Genomic DNA, 17,938 nt, shown 5'->3' with positions numbered 1-17,938 from the left:
ACCCACCCATCCATCCACCCATCATCCACTTACCCATCCATCTACCCACCCATCATCTACTCATCCACCCATTCACCTACCTGCTGACCCATTCATCCACCCATCCGCCCACCCTTATCCATCCATCTGCCCATCCATTCATCCATCTACCCACCCACCTATCCACCCACACATCCATCCACCTACCCATCCACCCATCCACCTACCCACCCATCATCCACTCATCCACCCATCCCCCCACCTACCCACCCATTCATCCAACCATCCACCCACCACCCACCCTTTCATCCACCCATCCACCCACCCACCTGTCCAGCTGTGGCACCTTGGGCAGCTGTTCTGCTCTGTGCTTGCTGACAAGGACACGACCATCCCCAGTCACCTCCAGCCAGGTCCTTCCTCCCCTACCCCTCCCTCAGCTTTTTGCTCTGTAGCTGGCAGCTTTGCCTGCTGGGGCTTCAGCAGCCCTCTGTGGAGGCTCTCAGTATTTTGCAAGCTTCTCCTGCATTTCTCAGTTCAAACTCCAAGAGCACCAGAGTCAGCCTGTCTGTGTCTGGCTGCAGGATGTAGACATTGGTCAGGGCTTATCCCTGGTCTGAGGAGGGGAGGCAGGAGGTAGGACCAGGCTGCTGCTCTTAGATGGGATGGTGGGTGGGGTGGTCAGTCAGGGGCTTGTGTCAGGCAGGAAGCTCTGTCCTCTTCATTTGAATATTGCACACACATACAATAGAATCTCATTATTTGCAGATTCTGTACTTGGAAATTTGCCTACTCGCTAAAATGTATTTGTAAACCTAAAATCAGTACTTGCTTAAGAACAGTCTGCATCTCTTGAAAATGAAATAAAATAAGATCAATACTTGCTTTTGAGGTGATGCGTCCTATGGAGAAAATATGTGTGTTGGACAGGCTCTGAACAGGCACGAGTTGTAGTGCTCTTGGCTGGGAGTTTAGTGACGTATATTAAGAGAAACACATAAATAACTCTATCGTGTACTGATTGGTTGCTGAAAAGGCTGGAGCAGAGGCTCATAGGAACCTGGCCCTCTATTTCCCTTAGGAGCAGAGGTTCGGCATTCACTGAGTCAGTGCTTGCAGCCACACCCTGGAACACAGGACTGGCTGTCACAGATCGAGCTGCTGCATGGCATGCATGAGGTGCCCAGAGCTTGGGTCTACCACACCAAGAGTTTTTACATTCATAGAAACCCATGTAACTACCACCACCCATATCTAACTATGCAACACCTCCAGGACCCAGAAAGTTCCACTGCATAGCCTCCTCCGTGGGCACCTGCCAAAGCTAACTGCTTTTCTCATCTCTGCCATCATAGATTCATCGTTCTAGCATTGCATGTAAATGTCAACCTTTGCGTCTGGCTTCTTTTGCTCCACACTCTCCGAGACTCATCCGTGCGGTGGTGTCCATTGTTCACTCATGTTTCTTGATTTCTGTGAAGTATTTCATTGCACAAACCCATCCGCTGAAAACTGAGGTGCAGAGGCAGGGTGCTGGCAGAGCTGGTGGGCCTCCTTCGGGCACCTCACTGAGCAGGCTGAGCCAGTGCTGGCCATTGGGTGATGCAGTCCACCTCCCTGCTGACCTCCAGTGAGCCCTCAAGCTGTCCCTCCCCTCCCCAGCCTCCTTCTCGGTTGCCTCAGTTGTCCGGTGGGAGTCCAGGTAGGATGTGTGCTGTTCCCCGTGGCGGCACGCAGGTTACTTGCATGATGGGGAGAGCTGCTCAGCTTTGAACTGTCTTATGTTGGGGGTCCGTGCCATCTTTTGCTTAAAGAAGCGGTTCTCCAGCTAATGAGGTGAAAAGATACTGGGCCTTGCAACTCTGGTGTTGGGAATTTGAGGGGCTGGAGAGAGCACCAGATGGGCTCCCTGGAGGTGCTCCTTCGAGAGCAGGGAAGTGCCTGAGACCCACCCACACCCCAACCCATAGTCTGCGCGCCTGCGTGTAGCTGTGTTCTGACCTGCTCTGCTCCTGGCCTTGAACCCTGCAGACTCAGAAGAGGCAGGGATGGGGCAGCAAGAAGGGGAGAGGGGGAGAGGGCTCAGGACAAGGCCTGTAGCCTGATGAACTGGATCCTGCCTGATGATCTTGGAAGGAAGGAAATAAAGTCTAGAATAACTTGCAGGTGATTTTTGGCTACTGGACTGTGTTTGGAAGAGACATAGTGCCAAGACTTTGTAGGTCTCCAAAGTCTCCAGAGGTAATGCGTATGTGTGTGTGTGTGCACGCGCACGTGTGTGTGCGTGTGTGTGCGTGTGCGTGTGTGTGCACACGCTTGTGTGTGTGTGCGCATGTGTGTATGTGCGTGTGTGTGCGCGCATGTGTGTGCATGCATGTGTGTGCGTAGGTGTATGTGTGTGTGTGCACGCACGTGTGTGTGCGTGTGTGTGTGCGTGTGTGAGCGCATGCGTGTGCATGTGTGTGCGTGTGTGCGTGTGTGTGCGCGCGCGTGTGTGTGCGTGTGCGCGTGTGTGTGCATGCGTGTGTGTGTGCGTAGGTGTATGTGTGTGTGTGCGCGCACGTGTGTGTGCGTGTGTGTGTGCGTATGCGTGTGCATGTGTGTGCGCGTGTGCATGTGTGTGCGCGCATGTGTGTGCGTGCGCGCGTGTGTGTGTGCGTGTGCGTGCGTGTGTGTGCGTGTGTGTGCGCGTGTGTGCATGTGTGCGTGTGTGCGCACGTGTGTGTGTATGTGCGTGTGTGTGTGTGTGTGTGTGTGGGGTGGGGAGTGGGGGCAGGTTTCAGAAGTATTTATGAATGGAATGAAGACACAGCTGTGGGCTGTGACTCTCTGTCCTCCCCTGCGGGCCTTCTCCCTCCTCCTTCACTCTCCCCTCCACCCTCCCATCTCTCCCTGAACACCTCCCTCCCTGTCCCAAGGCTCCAGGGCCTTCAGGTGTGCTGGTCACTGATGCCAGCCTTCTGCTTTGACACCCCCGGTGGGGGCCCCAGGCACCAAGGGAAGCCAGGTTCTTGGAGTGGACGGTGGGAGGCAGGGAGTGGCAGCCCCGGGCTGGGGCACGTAGGAGGATGCATGCTTGGGATTTATTTTGGATGGGTCACTGAGAAGCCACGGAGGGTCAGTCTGTAAACCAGTTTGTACTGCCTCCCCAGGGCCTCTCCTCCCCTCCGCCTCTCCCCTCCCCCATTGCAGCCACCTGCAGACCCCTCCCCCAGGTCTCTGTGTCTTTGTCTTTGAGGACCTTTGCTGCTCCTTGGGTTTTCAACATTTTTTTTTTTTTTTTTTTTTGAGACGGAGTCTCGCTCTGTCACCCAGGCTGGAGTGCAGTGGCCGGATCTCAGCTCACTGCAAGCTCCGCCTCCCGGGTTCACGCCATTCTCCTGCCTCAGCCTCCCGAGTAGCTGGGACTACAGGCGCCCACCACCTCGCCCGGCTAGTTTTTTGTATTTTTAGTAGAGATGGGGTTTCACCATATTAGCCAGGATGGTCTCGATCTCCTGACCTCGTGATCCACCCGTCTCGGCCTCCCAAAGTGCTGGGATTACAGGCTTGAGCCACCGCGCCCGGCCTGGGTTTTCAACATTAATACTCAGTTTATTAAAGTAGCACATTTAAAATCTCATTTTTGCCAGGCACGGTGGCTCGCGCCTGTAATCCCAGCACTTTGGGAGGCCGAGGAGGGTGGACTGCTTGAGCCCAGGGGTTCAAGACCAGCCTGGCCAACATGGGGAAACCCTGTCTCTATAAAAAATATGAAAATTAGCCAGGCTTCATGGCGTGTGTCTGTAGTCCTAGCTACTTGGGAGGCTGAGGCACGAAGATCGCTTGAACCTGGGAAGCCAGGGCTGCAGTGAGCCAAGATCATGCCACTGCACTCCAGCCTGGGTGACAGAGCGATACCTTGTCTCAAAAAATAAAATAAAGTAAAATAAAAAATAATAAAATCACCTTTTCCCCCCCAAATGTTTGGGTTTATTTTACCAATCTTATTCATCTACCAGTCCCTTTCGAGGGGCCTCTCTGGCTTTTTAAAGGAGCTTATGAATGACGTGTCTTCCATTGTCCTTGTCAGCACTTGGGATGCACACAGGCTTCACAAGCAGCGACTTCACGGCACAAACCTTTCAGTATACTGATTCTTGAGTTCTTCAAAAATTCCAGTGTTGTCTGAAAAGGCAGCTCAACCATTTCCTTTATTTTCCCTTAATGTCACAGCTCTGAGTCAGCCACACGTGGACGGATCTGTAACAGCAACGATAATAACCACGGAAGCACGTTCCCTACATGTCCAGGTGCCAGCTGCAAGTGCCAGGGCTCAGCACGCCGGGCCTCCTTCCATCCTCACTGCCGTGTGGGTGGGCACGGGGACCCCCACTTTACAGAGGACGCTGAGGCCCAGGGAAGGGCAGCACCCTTCCAGCCCGGCCCTGAGTGCCGTCTGACCGCGTTACTCTGAGTTATCCCAGGCACACCCAACATTGTGGAGGCCCCAGCCACTAGCACAGGTTGAACGCACAGATGACTCCTCAGTTCAACCCAGACACGATAATCCTAGGGTTGGCTGACTTTCTTCCATCCTGGAGGCTAGACTTGTCCGGGAGGGAGGTGAGGATTTCAGGAGTGGCCACTGCTGGGGTGGCCCTTCCCCTAGGTGAGGGCTTGGTTTCACAGTCAGCATTCCTGAGTTAGGGTAAATAATTCCCCAGTTCTTACAGAACCTCCTAGTTTCACTGCTAGCTTGGGAGTAGATCAGACTTTCTTCTCACCTTGATGGGACCTGCTGCTAGGTTATGGCTGGATTCTGGCCTGCGTTCTCCCCTCACCTGGCCTGCAGGCCAGGCATACCGCTCTGGCTTCCCCGTTCCTCCAGGGGTGCTGCCCATCCTGAAGGCCGGATGACTGTCCCTGCTCCCTGCCGCGCTCCTGCCTCCTGGGCCTGCTCCACGCCCCACTGCTCATCTGGGGCACCTTATCTGCCAGTCTCAGCTTTGCTTAGCCCCAGGCACCATGCTTTTTTAATGGAACGGAATCCATTTGCTCCTGAGCTCTTCCAGGATGACAGGGGACAGATTCCAGAGGGGAGGTGGGAAAGCCAGCGCTTCCCTCCTAAAGCCCCTGGGCAAGGCTCTGACCCAGCCCCCAGGCCCTCCCTGTCCCTCCCCACACTGCTGCCTCCTGTCCGCATCTTCCTGAGCACCCAGCACGCATTCCCTTTCTCCTGTAGAATAATGGGGAGACTTACGGGTTAAAAATAACCCCAAACCCCAAACCCCATCTAACTCCACATACACAGGCTGTGCCAATTCCTCGCCAGGCACTGGGATCTTTCCCATGCCACTGCATAGGCTGCTGGCTCTTCTGGGACCCCCACCCCAGGGAACTCCTCCAGGCCCTCCTCCCCTCCCTGGAAACTCCCAGCCCCTCCCACTTTCCGCCTTGGGAGAGTGACAGCTTCCCTCCTTCCCACAGCGCCTCAGCCTGGAATCTCCACTTGCATGCATCTGGTTTCCTGTCTGGCTCCCTGCCTGGCTCCCCAGTTAGACTTTGAGTTCCAGGCCCAGTGTGGCCAGGCGTCAGCCATGCTGAGCAACCGAGGGGATGTCATGGGCTCCAACCCCCATCCTCACCTGCCCCACCCACCCTGCCTCTCCAGGGGTGCCTTAGAGTGAACCCCAGGTTGTCCCTGCTCCGCACCAGCATGCTGCCCTCCGGTGTCCGGGGCCTTCGGTGTCTGTGCCTCCTGCACTCAGACGCTTGCAGCCACTCCTCCGCCCCCGTGTCTCCTCCGCTTTCTTGGCTACCCCAGCTTGGCCTTGTCGTTCCTGACCTCTTACCTTGGCCATATTTTCAAAATAAAGTGGAAATCTAGTCCTAATTTCATGAGACATGGAGTTTGCTGAGAGGGGGCGCAGGTGCCCGAGTGCCAGTAACTAGGGCTTAGCCGAGTGCCTTCTACATCAGGCCTCCAGATGTGACACAACCAGCTCTGTGTCCAAGGTCCCCAAGGTGAGGGCCAAGCCTGCACACGGCTTTCTGTGGGTGGCGTCCAGGAGAATGTTCTTGTTCCTCTTTCACCTTTCATTGGCAGTGCTATATTCAGTGAGCACAGGACATTGATGAGGCCCCGTTACAGTGGGGCGCTGGGAGGGCCCTTCCCTGCTCCTGCTTGTTGGGGGCCTTACCCCTCCCCCGTCCCATTTCCTCCTGCATGTGCCAGTCTGTGGATCCTTCGCAGCCTGGTGCCACCCCCCAGATGGTAGCTCGTGATGTCGACTTCTCTTCCAGGGCCTGGCTCGGGGAGGAGCTGGTGTTTGCCGGGAGAGTGAGTCAGCTGGTAGCTCTGTTTCCTTGGCCTGTGTGGAGTTTCTGTTTAGGAGGCACATGGGTGCTCCACAGTCTGAGTGAGCCCCTCCAGCTGAGACCCCACCTCACTGCCCACTGCGCCCCACCATCTCTGGTTTCTCTTCTCTGGGTTGGTGTTAGTCAGCCCCACCCACCCTGATGTCAGGCCTCCTCTGTGTGCACGCGTGTGCGTGTGCGTGTGTGCGTGTGCGTGTGCGTGTGCGCGTGAATTTTCCCTGGGAGGTGGCTCCTGGGCGCTGATGAACCTGATTCATTTCCAGCCAGGGGTCCCCGCGAGCCCAGCTAGCAGAGCTCGGGGCTTTCTGGAGCTCCCTTATGCTGGCAGAGGGCTGGCTGCGTCCTCATCTGATGCTGCTGACTCAAGGCCTGAGTCATTGCCAACCTCCTAGTGGTGGTTCCTGGACCTGGGGGTTCTGGGCAGGTTGGGCATTGCGGGTGCATAGGCCCTGGGGGGTGGGAGCTGTTGGACCACCGCCCTGCCCTGAGCAGCAGGGAGCCCTGCGTGGGCTGCATTCCAAAGCACAGGCCTGGCCTGGCCTACCTGGAGGGACTCCTCAGAGGCCAGGAGTGGCCCTGTGAACAGCGCAGTCCCGTGGTACAGCGGGAGGGTACTGTGGCTGGGCCGGTCTGGGCCCTGGCTCTGCTGCTTGTGCTAAGGGAGGAGGCCATCCCTCGTATCACCTTATGCCCAATTTCTGCCTCCAAAGAAAGAAGAAGTAAAAACTAAAAGGCAGAAGTGAAATCCACAGGCAGACAGCCCGGCTCTGCACCCTGGGCCTGGTAGTTAAAGATCGACCCCTGGCCTAATTGGTTCTGTTGTCTACAGATTACAGACATTGTATAGGAATGCACTGTGAACATCCCGATCTTGTTTTGTTCCGATCTAATTACCGGTGCATGCAGCCCCCAGTCACGTACCCCCTACTTGCTCAATCAATCACAACCCCCTCACAGGCACCCCCTTAGAGTTGTGAGCCCTTAAAAGGGACAGGAATTGCTCACTCGGGGAGCTCGGCTCTTGAGACAGAAGTCTTGCCGATGCCCCCGGCCAAATAAACCCCTTCCTTCTTTAACTCGGTGTCTGAGGAGTTTGGTCTGTGGCTCGTTCTGCTACAGTGCTGTCTGCTGAGATGGGGTGGTGATAACAGTCCCACCTCCTAGGGCTGCTGGATGGGAGGTGTGTGTGAAGCCCACAAGCCAGGCCAAACTACCAACAATAAAAATGACCCAGATGCCAAGGCATGGGTGGGAAGCAGCAGCCTGGTCAATGGCCTGGCCAAAGTCCAGGGTAGGGGCCACGGGGCCGCTTCAGCTGTGTGCAGGGAAGGCTCCTCTGCACACACTGAGGTGGGAGGAGTGAGAGTCAGAAGAAGGAGGGTGGGTTTGCTCCACAAGCAAGGAAAGGTGACAGAGGCCTCGAGTGCAGCTTGGGGACCCTGATTCACGGGAGTGGATTGGAGGGTCCCCCTTGGTGAGCGGCAGAGGATGGTACGGCCAGGCGGAGGGCGTGAGCTGGGGCAGAGCCGGTGGGATCTGCCGAATGGTAAGGGGATGCGTAAGCGTGAACCTGAGAGAATGCATATATTTGGGTAGAGGCTGGGGAATCAGCATTCACTCTTTGCAGAGGGCAGAGGTAATTTACAAATGATTGGGGACCCTCAGGAGCCCGTCTTGACCCTGTGTTGCCTTCCTCTGGGGCCTCAGTCCTCTGTTCAGCCCGAGATCCCCTAGAGAAGAGCCAGGACATCTGGGGTCTCCCAGGAGCAGCCTGGTCCCCTGCAGTCCTTTTTGGGGCCTGGAGTTGATACTATGGGAGCCACAGAGCTGTGCTGGCCCTGGAATCCTGGGAGCCCTGTTTGCCTCCATCCCTGTCGGGGCAGCCCAGCTGGAGGTTTTTCCCCATCCATGTGGTTTGGGCCGGGTGCCCTGCCCCAGTGCTGGGCCTGATGGGCACCTAGGGAGGGCAGCTGGGCTGGGCCCACCCTCAGCCACTTCGCCCAGCAGTGCCATCACCCTGCTTACAGATGGACAAGCCCAGGGCCCGGGGCTGGCTTGGGCCCACAGAGTGGCTGCTGGGGCTAGGGCTGGGCCCATGCCTCCCTGACCTGGCTCCACCCAGCTCCTGGCATTTCCTTCCCCTTCTCCCCCAGGATGCCCAGCCCTCCCAGCGGGCCGGCTGGGGAATCTCATTACTCCCAACCTGTAGATGCAGAAACTGAAGCTGCAAGAGGGGAGTGGCTGGAGACTGGGAAGGAACCCAGTGGCAAGGTCGGAGTCTGCCCAGCTGGGTGGGGATGAGGCCTCTGTGCAGAGCTGTTGGGAGTCCTGGGGGAGAGGAGAGGGGCCACTGCTAGCAAACAGAGGGTGAACTGGGGCTGGGACCAACCGGACCTGTGAGCACTGGTGTCCCTGGCTAGGTCACCCTTAGGGCCTCCTGGCAGGAAGCCTCCCACCTGGGCTGGCCCGTCTGGTCCTGGGCACCTGCTCAGGCTCCACAGGAAGGGCTTCCCATGTCAGGGCAGGAGCCTTCAACTGGGGTCTGGGGTCTCTGACCACCCAAGCTCTACCATGTAGAGTGAAGGGACTTGACCCCTTTGAGCCTCAGTTTCTGCAGCTGTACCTAGGGCTGTGGGGAGGGGGATAGAAGGGAGAAGAAGGGGTGGGGGCACTGGCAGGTCTTGTTTTGGGGGTTGGGAAGGGGACTGTCAGGAGACCCCAGTTGCCGAGATGATGTGCGTGTGCACAATTGTGTGCCCACATCCCGAGGCACAGCTCCGGGATTACGGCCAGGCAAGAGTGGGGAGCCGACCCCCGTCGGCCACCCCCAGGGGCTTACAGAGCAGCTGGGGGTGCCAGGACTCTCCTGGGCCAAGCCTACCGCAAAGGGAGCGAGGCAGAGAGAGGGAGCCGAGTGGGGGGAGTGGGAGGAGCCACCAGGGGCTCCCAGCCCGGAGGGTTCGTTTGTCCGAGAGAAGGAGCTGAAAGGATCTCTGGGGCTCCCAGGGGAGGCTCTGATAGAGGGAGGAGGAGGGCCGACCGGAGCTCAGAGCAGGACCTGGGGCCATGTTGGTGGGCTGCTGTCAGTGTCCTCAGAGATTCCCTGGTGGGTTGAGGCCTGGCTCTGTGGCATTCCGCATGGGCCAAGCCTCTTGCTTCTGGAAATTTCTCTTATTTTCCTACCTCCTTGTGTTTTCTGATGGGTCCTTTCTTGGGGTCCCACCTAGGCCTTCCCCTCCCCTTCACTCAGCCCAGTCTCCTGGGCAGGGTGGCCACCCAGAAGCTAAGAAGCCCTGTGGTTGCCTCTGTGTGTCCCTGAGATCTGGAACTGCAGCCCCGCCCACCTGCCTGCACTCCGCCCTCTGCCTATGAGGGGTCCGCTGGGCTGGGGGCCGGGGAAGGTGGCTCGGCAGCCCGCAGCCCTGCGTTGTCCAGATGGATTGCAGGAGGGGTGCTCTGGGGAGCCCCCGGGCTCCACTGTAGGGGAGGGCAGGCTTCGTGCTGCTGTGTGGGGGCTGAGGCGGCAGCTGCGGTGCTGAGTCACGCTCCGGAAAATGAAGGAAGCAGAGTTTCCACCACCATCTGCCTCCTCCTTGGGAGGAGGAGGAAGGGGAGGAGGTGGAAAGAAGTGGAGTAAGGGAGCCGGGCGAAGAGCAGGGCTGCAGGCACAGGGGTGGGGGCATCCGGCAGGCCAGTGCCCTGCCTGTCCCAGACCGAATGGGGTGAGGGCAAATGGTTCTTCCCGAAGCAGCTCTCGCCTCTTCATCAGGGAAGGGGGTGTTCAGTGATCCGCCTAGCAGAACCAGGCCACACCAGGGACTCCCTCCTCCCTGCCCCACCTCGGGGAACCAAGAACCTCCAGGGCTCTCCGGAGCTCAGCAGGCTCAGGTGCTAAGTCCCACTGCCCCCGTGTGTGGCCTGGCTGTCCCCAGTCCCCAGAGGCAGTGGGAACTTGACACAAAGTCCTCAGCCAGCCACAGCCTTCTGTCCCCCATAGCGTTAGGAACCTCCAGCCTGCTGGCTGCAGAGTCCAGGGCAGTGGTGGGGGGAGGGGGCTACTCTGAAGGGGGTATGGTAAGGCCCCGCCAGCTCTCCCTCTGGAAGGTGGCTGCTGCCTGTCAAACCCAGGGGTGCAGCCCCTTCTCTTGCCTCCAAAGGACAGGGGTGGATACCCAGGATGCCCCTATGTCTGGGCAGCCCCCCTTAGCTGCTCTGCCCTCCTGTCCTCCTGGAATGACATGTTTCTCCCGTCACGTGCAGATGTGGCAACCAACACCCAAGGCTGACGGTCCCCCCAGGTCCTCCCCGTGGGTCTCCCCAGTGGCAAAAACGGGAGCTGGGTAGGTCCATAGGTTTCAGCTCTAGTAATAGCAGACCCCAGCCTCAGCCCTCTCACCCCGCAGGCGGCCCTGGGCCAGGGATCCCTCTTTGCTTCCTAGGCATGTGATTTGCCCCTCTGGGCTTTCCGCTCTTCTACTAGAATGGGTGGTCCTGACACACGGAATCCAGCAGGAATCCTGGGCCGGTTCTGGCAGGGCAGTCCCCCGGCTGCTGTGTGTGGCTCTTCATAAGGACACAGGAGTCAGGAACCTTGTGGCTGCAAGGGCCAGAGACACAACCTAGTGAGGGCAAAAGAGGGAGGGAATTGATGGGCTGATGTCACAGGAGGCAGGGAAGGTGGCCAGGCCAGGCCAGCTGTCCCCGCACCCCCCCCACAACACCCGCCTCTGACTCCACTTCACCCTGATTGTGCTGTCCCCTCCCCCGGGCTGGGGCCACAATGGCTGCAGGTCCAGGCTGGCTGCTCCTTGCCCTGGGGCCCTGGGAGGAGGGACAACATTGTTTATGAGACGTCTACCCCTAGGAATAACCCTGGGAACACTGGGGCTCCCAGGCCCACCCTTAAACAGTCTCTGGGAGAAGGACTGGGGAGAGGGAGATGCTACGAATGGAAGACCCTTTCTAAAACACAAGGTTCAAAAAGCGGGGTGGTAGCTTCTAAGTGCGGGGTCTGCAGGTGCTTCGGACCTGCCTACCTGAGGCCCCTGCCCACAGGCCCTTGCCCACTGAGGCCCTTGCCCACAGTGCCTTGCTGGAAGGGCACGGTGCTCATGACCACCTGCCATACTTGTGTCAGACTGGACACAGGGCTGTGGAGGCCTCCGAAGGGCTGCTGGGGAGGTGCTGGCCAGCCTGGCCTGGCCATCAGGATGGTCAGGGTCCAAAGGCAACTCCTTGGTGCTGGGAGTGGAGAGGTCACTTTTGCGTGATGTCTGATTGGTGCTGGGAAGTCAAGGATCCTGGCAGGCAGGCAGGACTTTGAAGTCTGCAGGCAAGTCACCCCCCACCACCCCAGCAAGGCACCCAGGTCAGGGACATATAACTTGTGTGGCAGCACATGGGGCTTCCTCTTGCTGGACATTCCCATTTTACAGATTCAGAATCTGAGCAGGAGAGTCCCAGAGGAGATAAGAGGTGTCAGAGCCGGGAGTTTTCCCATCAGCAGGCACTTCACTTACTCCCATCCTGGCCCTGTCATGGGGCACGTAAGGCTGCTTAGTGTTAAAACCTCTTACATAGTCCAAATCCCATTCATTCACCTACCCATCCAGGCATCCACCCATCTATCCACCAATCTGTCTACTCTTCCACCCACCCAGCCAACCTGCTACATCCATCCATCCATCCATCCATCCACTCATCCATCTGCTCACCCATCCACTGATCCACCCATCCATCACCTATTCACCCACCAACCCACCCACCCCCATTATCCATCTGTCCATCCATCCATCTATTCATCCATTCACCCACCACTATCCGTCCATCTAACCACCTACGCACACATCCACCCATCCAATCCATCCATCTATTCATCCATCCACCCATCCAGCCACCATCCATTCATCCACCCATTCACCCACCATCCATCTATCCCCCATCCACCCACCCCACATCTATTCAACATTAATTGAAAGCCTGCTATGTGCTGGGCACAGGATTGGCAGTGGTGGTACCAGGTAAGCAAGGGCACAGCATCACCCAAGTGGGTTGTAGCTTTAGTAAATAAAGATACAGGGCATGGAGGTAAATTTGAATTTCAGATAAACAATGAATACAGATTTAGGATAAGTATGTCTGATAAGGTTTGGATTTGTGTCCTTACTCAAATTTCATGTCAAATTGTAATCTGCAGCCTTGGAGGAGCGGCCTGGTGGGAGGTGACTGGATGATGGATGCGATTTCCCCTTTGCTGTTCTCCTGATAGTGAGTTCTCAGGAGATCTGGTTGTTTAAAAGTGGGTAGCACCTCCCCTTTGCTCTCTTCCTCCTGCTCCAACATGACTGTAAGTTTCCTGAGTCCTCCCCAGCTGTGCTTCTTGTATAGCCTGCAGAACCACGAGTCAATTAAACCTCTCTTCTTTATAAATTACTCAGTCTTGGCCGGGTGAGGTGGCTCAAGCCTGTAATCCCAGCACTTTGGGAGGCTGAGATGGGCAGATCACGAGGTCAAGAGATGGAGACCATCCTGGCTAACACGGTGAAACTCCGTCTCTACTAAAAAAAATACAAAAAACTAGCTGGGTGTGGTGGCAGGCGCCTGTAGTCCCAGCTACTCAGGAGGCTGAGGCAGGAGAATGGCGTAAATCTGGGGGCGGAGCTTGCAGTGAGCTGAGATCCAGCCACTGCACTCCAGCCTGGGTGACAGAGTGAGACTCGGTCTCAAAAAAAAAAAAAAAAAAAAAATTAAAAAATAAATAAATTACCCAGTCTCAGGTAGTTTTTTTTTGTTTTTTTTTTTTTTGTTTTTTTGTTTTTTTGTTTTTTTTTTGAGATGGAGTTTAGCTCTTGTTGATCAGGCTGGAATGCAATGGTACAATCTTCTCTCACTGCAACCTCCGCCTCTCGGGTTTAAGCGATTCTTCTGTCTCAGCCTCTCCAGTAGCTGGGATTACAGGTATCTGCCACCATGCCTGGCTAATTTTTGTATTTTTAGTAGAGATGGGGTTTCATTATATTGGTCAGGCTGGTCTCGAAATCCTGACCTCAGGTGGTCTGCCCACCTTGGCCTCCCAAAGTGCTGGGATTACAGGTGCAAGCCACTGCACCCGGCCTCAGGTAGTTCTTTATAGCAATGTGAGAACGGGCTAATATAATGTCCTATGCAATATTTGGCACCAGCATGTCCCAAATATTGTATGAGACACTCTTGTACTGAAATTTATTTGTTGTTTATCTGAAATTCAGATTGACCTGGGAGTTCTGTATTTTATCTGACAACCCCACCCCAAGGTGCTTGCTGTCAGGGGGTGAAATGATGCAGGTGGGAGATGCCTGGACGCATGCAGAGGGCTATAGGACAGGGCAGCTCTTCCTGCCTGCAGGAGTTGAGCAAACCTCTCTGGAGAGAGCTCCACCTGTGTGCTGGGCACCTTTTGTCTTCTCAAGAGCCTCCACACCTTGGCTGTGCCTTCAATGTATTCCATCCATCAGAGTCTTCCAATAGCACTGGATGAACTCAAGCCTCTGCTGATACTGTCCGTATTAGTCTGTCTTCATACTGCTATAAAGAACTGCCTGAGACTGGGTAATTTATAAAGGAAAGAGGCTTCATTGACTCACAGTTCCGCATGGCTGGGGAGGCCTCAGGAAACTTACAATCATCGGGGAAGGTGAAGGGGAAGCAAGTACCTTCTTTACAAGGTGGCGAGAGAGAGAGAGTGTAGGGGAAACTGCTACTTTTAAACCATCAGATCTCATGAGAATTCACTATCAGGAGAACAGCCTGGGGGAAACCACTCCCTGATCCAGTCACCTTCCACCAGGTCCCTCCCTACACACATGGGGATTACCATTCGAGAGGAGATTTGGGTGGGGACACAGAGCCAAACCATGTCACTGTCTGCAGCACCAGGTCCAAGGCACCCATTCCTCATATTGGAGTCTCTGCGGACAGCAGGGCTTTCCAACCCATCACCTTCCTGCAGACAGCCCCCGTAGGGAGTCCTCCGCTGGCACAGCAGGCCAGGGTCTCCCCTGCTCCCCAGCCTGGCAACACCCTCAGGACAGGACGCTGACTCAGACCCTCTGAGTCTGCAGGGCGGGTGCAGCGGTCCCCCACTTCTGGCCCACTCCTCAGTTCCTCCAAGGCTTCAGCCCTCTGGCTCCTGCTTACCATCATGCCTGTGGCAGCCCAGGGCAGTAGGCTCCTCATGAGGCTCCATCTGGGCATTTGCTCTCGCCTCTTTCTGCCAGACTATCACCTCCTGAAGGGAGGGCTGAGTCTCTTTGTTGTTTTCTCCCCTATTTATGTTTGGCAATAATAATAGCAGCTACTGTGTATTAAGGGCCTCGTGTGCTGTATAGCCACTTAGAAAAATAATCTAATTTAATCTTTCTAAAAAAAACCTATGCATTTGGTAATATTAGCATCTGCATTTTACAGCTGCCAAAACCAAGGCTCAGCAAGGGTGAGAAACTTGCTCCAGGTCACCCAGCTAGTGATGGAGCACAACAAAACAGCTTTATTAATTTGAAAAATGCTTGTTATTAAAACGCGAATGAATGCAAACATGTACAAAAAGGAGTCTCTAAAAGTCACTTTAAATCCAACCACTAAGAAATAACCCTCATTAAATTGCTAAACCTTGTTCCAGATGTCTTGCTTGGTACTTACGTAGAGAGACAGAGAAGAGGGCTGAAGAAGGGAAGAGTAGCTGAGAAGTGGAGTACGATAAGATGATAGGCTTTATTTCAAAATAAAATATCAAATTGTATTTCATTTGGATTTAAATGGAAAGAGTTGCTGCATTTCAGATAAATATTTTACCACAACAAAAGATACTGGTTCCTTAATGATCTCCTTAGATTTAAAAAAATGACTATGGAAAACATTAAGTGGCTGGGTCATTATGTTTATGTAACCACATATTTTACAATTATCAAGGTCTACTGATTCTGTAGGGGAATGAGAAGCACCACTCAGGCTTCCTCCCACGTTCCCTCCTTCCTCTGCTTCCCAAATGTGCTGGTTAAATAAATGATTGTGTTTAGCTGACTTTTCACTGACATATAGTGGAGATATGGAAAGATACAGCCAGCCCAGCCTGGGCTGTCTTCACAAACTGAACACACTTCTCTAACTGACATCCAGACAGAATTAGACCATCCCCTCTACCCCCAGATCTCCCCATCAGCACCCCCAGGATAAGTGTATCTTTTTTTTTTTTTTTCAGACAGAGTTTCACTCTTGTTGCCCAGGCTGGAGTGCAATGGCACAATCTTGGCTCACTGCAACCTCCGCCTCCCAGGCTCAAGTGATTCTCCTGCCTCAGCCTCTTGAGTAGCTGGGATTACAGGCATGTGCCACCATGCCCGGTTAATTTTTGTATTTTGTGTTTATTTATTAATTAATTAATTAATTTATTTATTGAGATCAGAGTCTTGCTCCGTCACCCAGGCTGGAGTGCAGTGGCATGATCTCGGCTCACTGAAACCTCCACCTTCTGGGTTCACGCCATTCTCCTGCCTCAGCCTCCTGAGTAGCTGGGACTACAGAAGCCCGCCAACACACCCAGCTAATTTTTTGTATTTTTAGTAGAGATGGAGTTTCACTGTGTTAGCCAGGATGGTCTTGATCTCCTGACCTCGTGATCCACCCGCCTCGGCCTCCCAAAGTGCTGGGATTACAGGTGTGAGCCACCGCACCAGGCCTAATTTTTGTAGTTTTAGTAGAGACGGGGTTTCACCATGTTGGCCAGACTGCTCTGCAACTCCTGACCTCAGGTGATCCACCCGCTTCGGCCTCCTAAAGTGCTGGGATTACAGGTGTGAGCCACTGCGCCCGGCCAGATAACTACATCTTATTTGCCTCCTTCCTAAAAGGGGATTCCACAGTGTCTGTTTTCCTCCACTCAGCATACAGTCTGCAAGGTCGCCCTTGTTGCACGAGATTATACCTCAGTCATTGTCACTGCTGAGCGCCATTCCATGGGGTGAGCAGCCCCCACTCATCTATCCCTTCTTCAACGAATGGGCGTTTGAGTGGCTTCTGGCTCTTGGCTTTTATGTGGCCATGAACGTGCTCACACAGTACATGTCTTTGGTGAACAGGTGCAAGCATTTCTGTAGGGTGAAACTTGGCAGTGGGTCCACCTGTGTTCATCTTTAATAGTTACTATCGGCCGGGCGCGGTGGCTCACGCCTGTAATCCCAGCACTTTGGGAGGCCGAGACGGGCGGATCACGAGGTCAGAAGATCGAGACCATCCTGGCTAGCATGGTGAAACCCCATCTCTACTAAAAAATACAAAAAACTAGCCGGGCGAGGTGGCGGGCGCCTGTAGCCAGCTACTCGGGAGGCTGAGGCAGGAGAATGGCATAAACCTGGGAGGCGGAGCTTGCAGTGAGCTGAGATCCAGCCACTGCACTCCAGCCTGGGCGACAGAGCGAGACTCCGTCTCAAAAAAAAAAAAAAGGCCGGGCGCAGTGGCTCAAGCCTGTAATCCCAGCACTTTGGGAGGCCGAGGCGGGCGGATCACAAGGTCAGGAGATCGAGACCACAGTGAAACCCCGTCTCTACTAAAAATACAAAAAATTAGCTGGGCGCGGTGGCGGGCGCCTATAGTCCTAGCTACTCAGGAGGCTGAGGCAGGAGAATGGCGTGAACCCAGGAGGCGGAGCTTGCAGTGAGCCGAGATCGCGCCACTGCACTCCAGCCTGGGCAACAGCGTGAGACTCCGTCTCAAAAAAAAAAAAAAAAAGTAGTTACTATCCAGCACTTCTCTGTAGTGGTTCTATCGGCTTTCACGTGACGAGCAATGTGTGAGGGTTGTGGTTACTCCACAGCCTTGCTGATAACTGGAAGTGTTCACCTTGTTCGTATTGGCCAGTCTGTGGGTTGTGATATTACTTCGTGATTTAATTTGCATTTTCATGAGAGCCAAGGAAATTGGGGTATCTTCTTACATGCTTACTGACCGCTGGACTATCCTCTTTGGTGAAGTGTCTTCAAATCCTTTTGCTCACTTCCTGGGGAGTCGTCTATCCTTTTCTTATTGATTTGTAGGAGTTCTTTACATATGTTCTGGACATAAGTCTTTTGTACTTGGCTGTACACTTGTATTGCAGATATCCCCCACCTCCTTTGTTGTGGTTGTTATATGTGTGGTTTTACTTGTATTAAATTAAATTAAATTATTTAATTAATTTATTTTTTGAGACAGGGTCTCACTCTTTTGTCCAGGCTGCAGTGTAATGGCACAATCTCAGCTCACTGCAACCTCTGCCTCCTGGGTTCAAGTGATTCTTCTGCCTCAGCCTCCCCAGTAGCTGAGACCTAAGATTATAGGCGTGCGCCATCATGCCCAACTAATTTTTTGTATTTTTAGTAGAGATGGGGTTTCGCCACGTTGCCCAGGCTGGTCTCGAACTCCTGAGCTCAGGCGATCTGCCCACTTTGTCCTCCCAAAGTGCTAGGATTACAGGCATGAGCCGCCGCGTCCGGCCTACTTGTATTTTAAACTCTATAACGTACTATGAGTATTGTTCTGAGCAGTCTATATTCAATTAAATTTACCCACGTATTTTACTTTTTCTGGT

General features: G+C 54.5%; 1 long non-coding RNA gene across 2 annotated transcripts in view; it reads left to right on the top strand.

Moving 5' to 3' along the window:
- Window positions 1-7,644: 7,644 nt before the first annotated feature.
- The window catches only part of LOC144330463 (uncharacterized), a 30,211-nt gene continuing 19,917 nt past the window's right edge, over window positions 7,645-17,938 (top strand). Inside the window, exon 1 of one of the 2 annotated variants that reach the window (XR_013396643.1) lies at window positions 7,645-7,885. This is a non-coding gene — a long non-coding RNA (uncharacterized LOC144330463). The remainder of the gene's footprint in view (window positions 7,886-17,938) is intronic. The other variant, XR_013396642.1, reaches the window with a different exon arrangement.

Source organism: Macaca mulatta, chromosome 7 (assembly GCF_049350105.2).
Source record: "Macaca mulatta isolate MMU2019108-1 chromosome 7, T2T-MMU8v2.0, whole genome shotgun sequence".
Taxonomy (NCBI): domain Eukaryota; kingdom Metazoa; phylum Chordata; class Mammalia; order Primates; family Cercopithecidae; genus Macaca; species Macaca mulatta.
The sequence above is the reverse complement of the archived record's forward strand: the minus strand, read 5'-3'. Positions and strand labels throughout refer to the sequence as shown.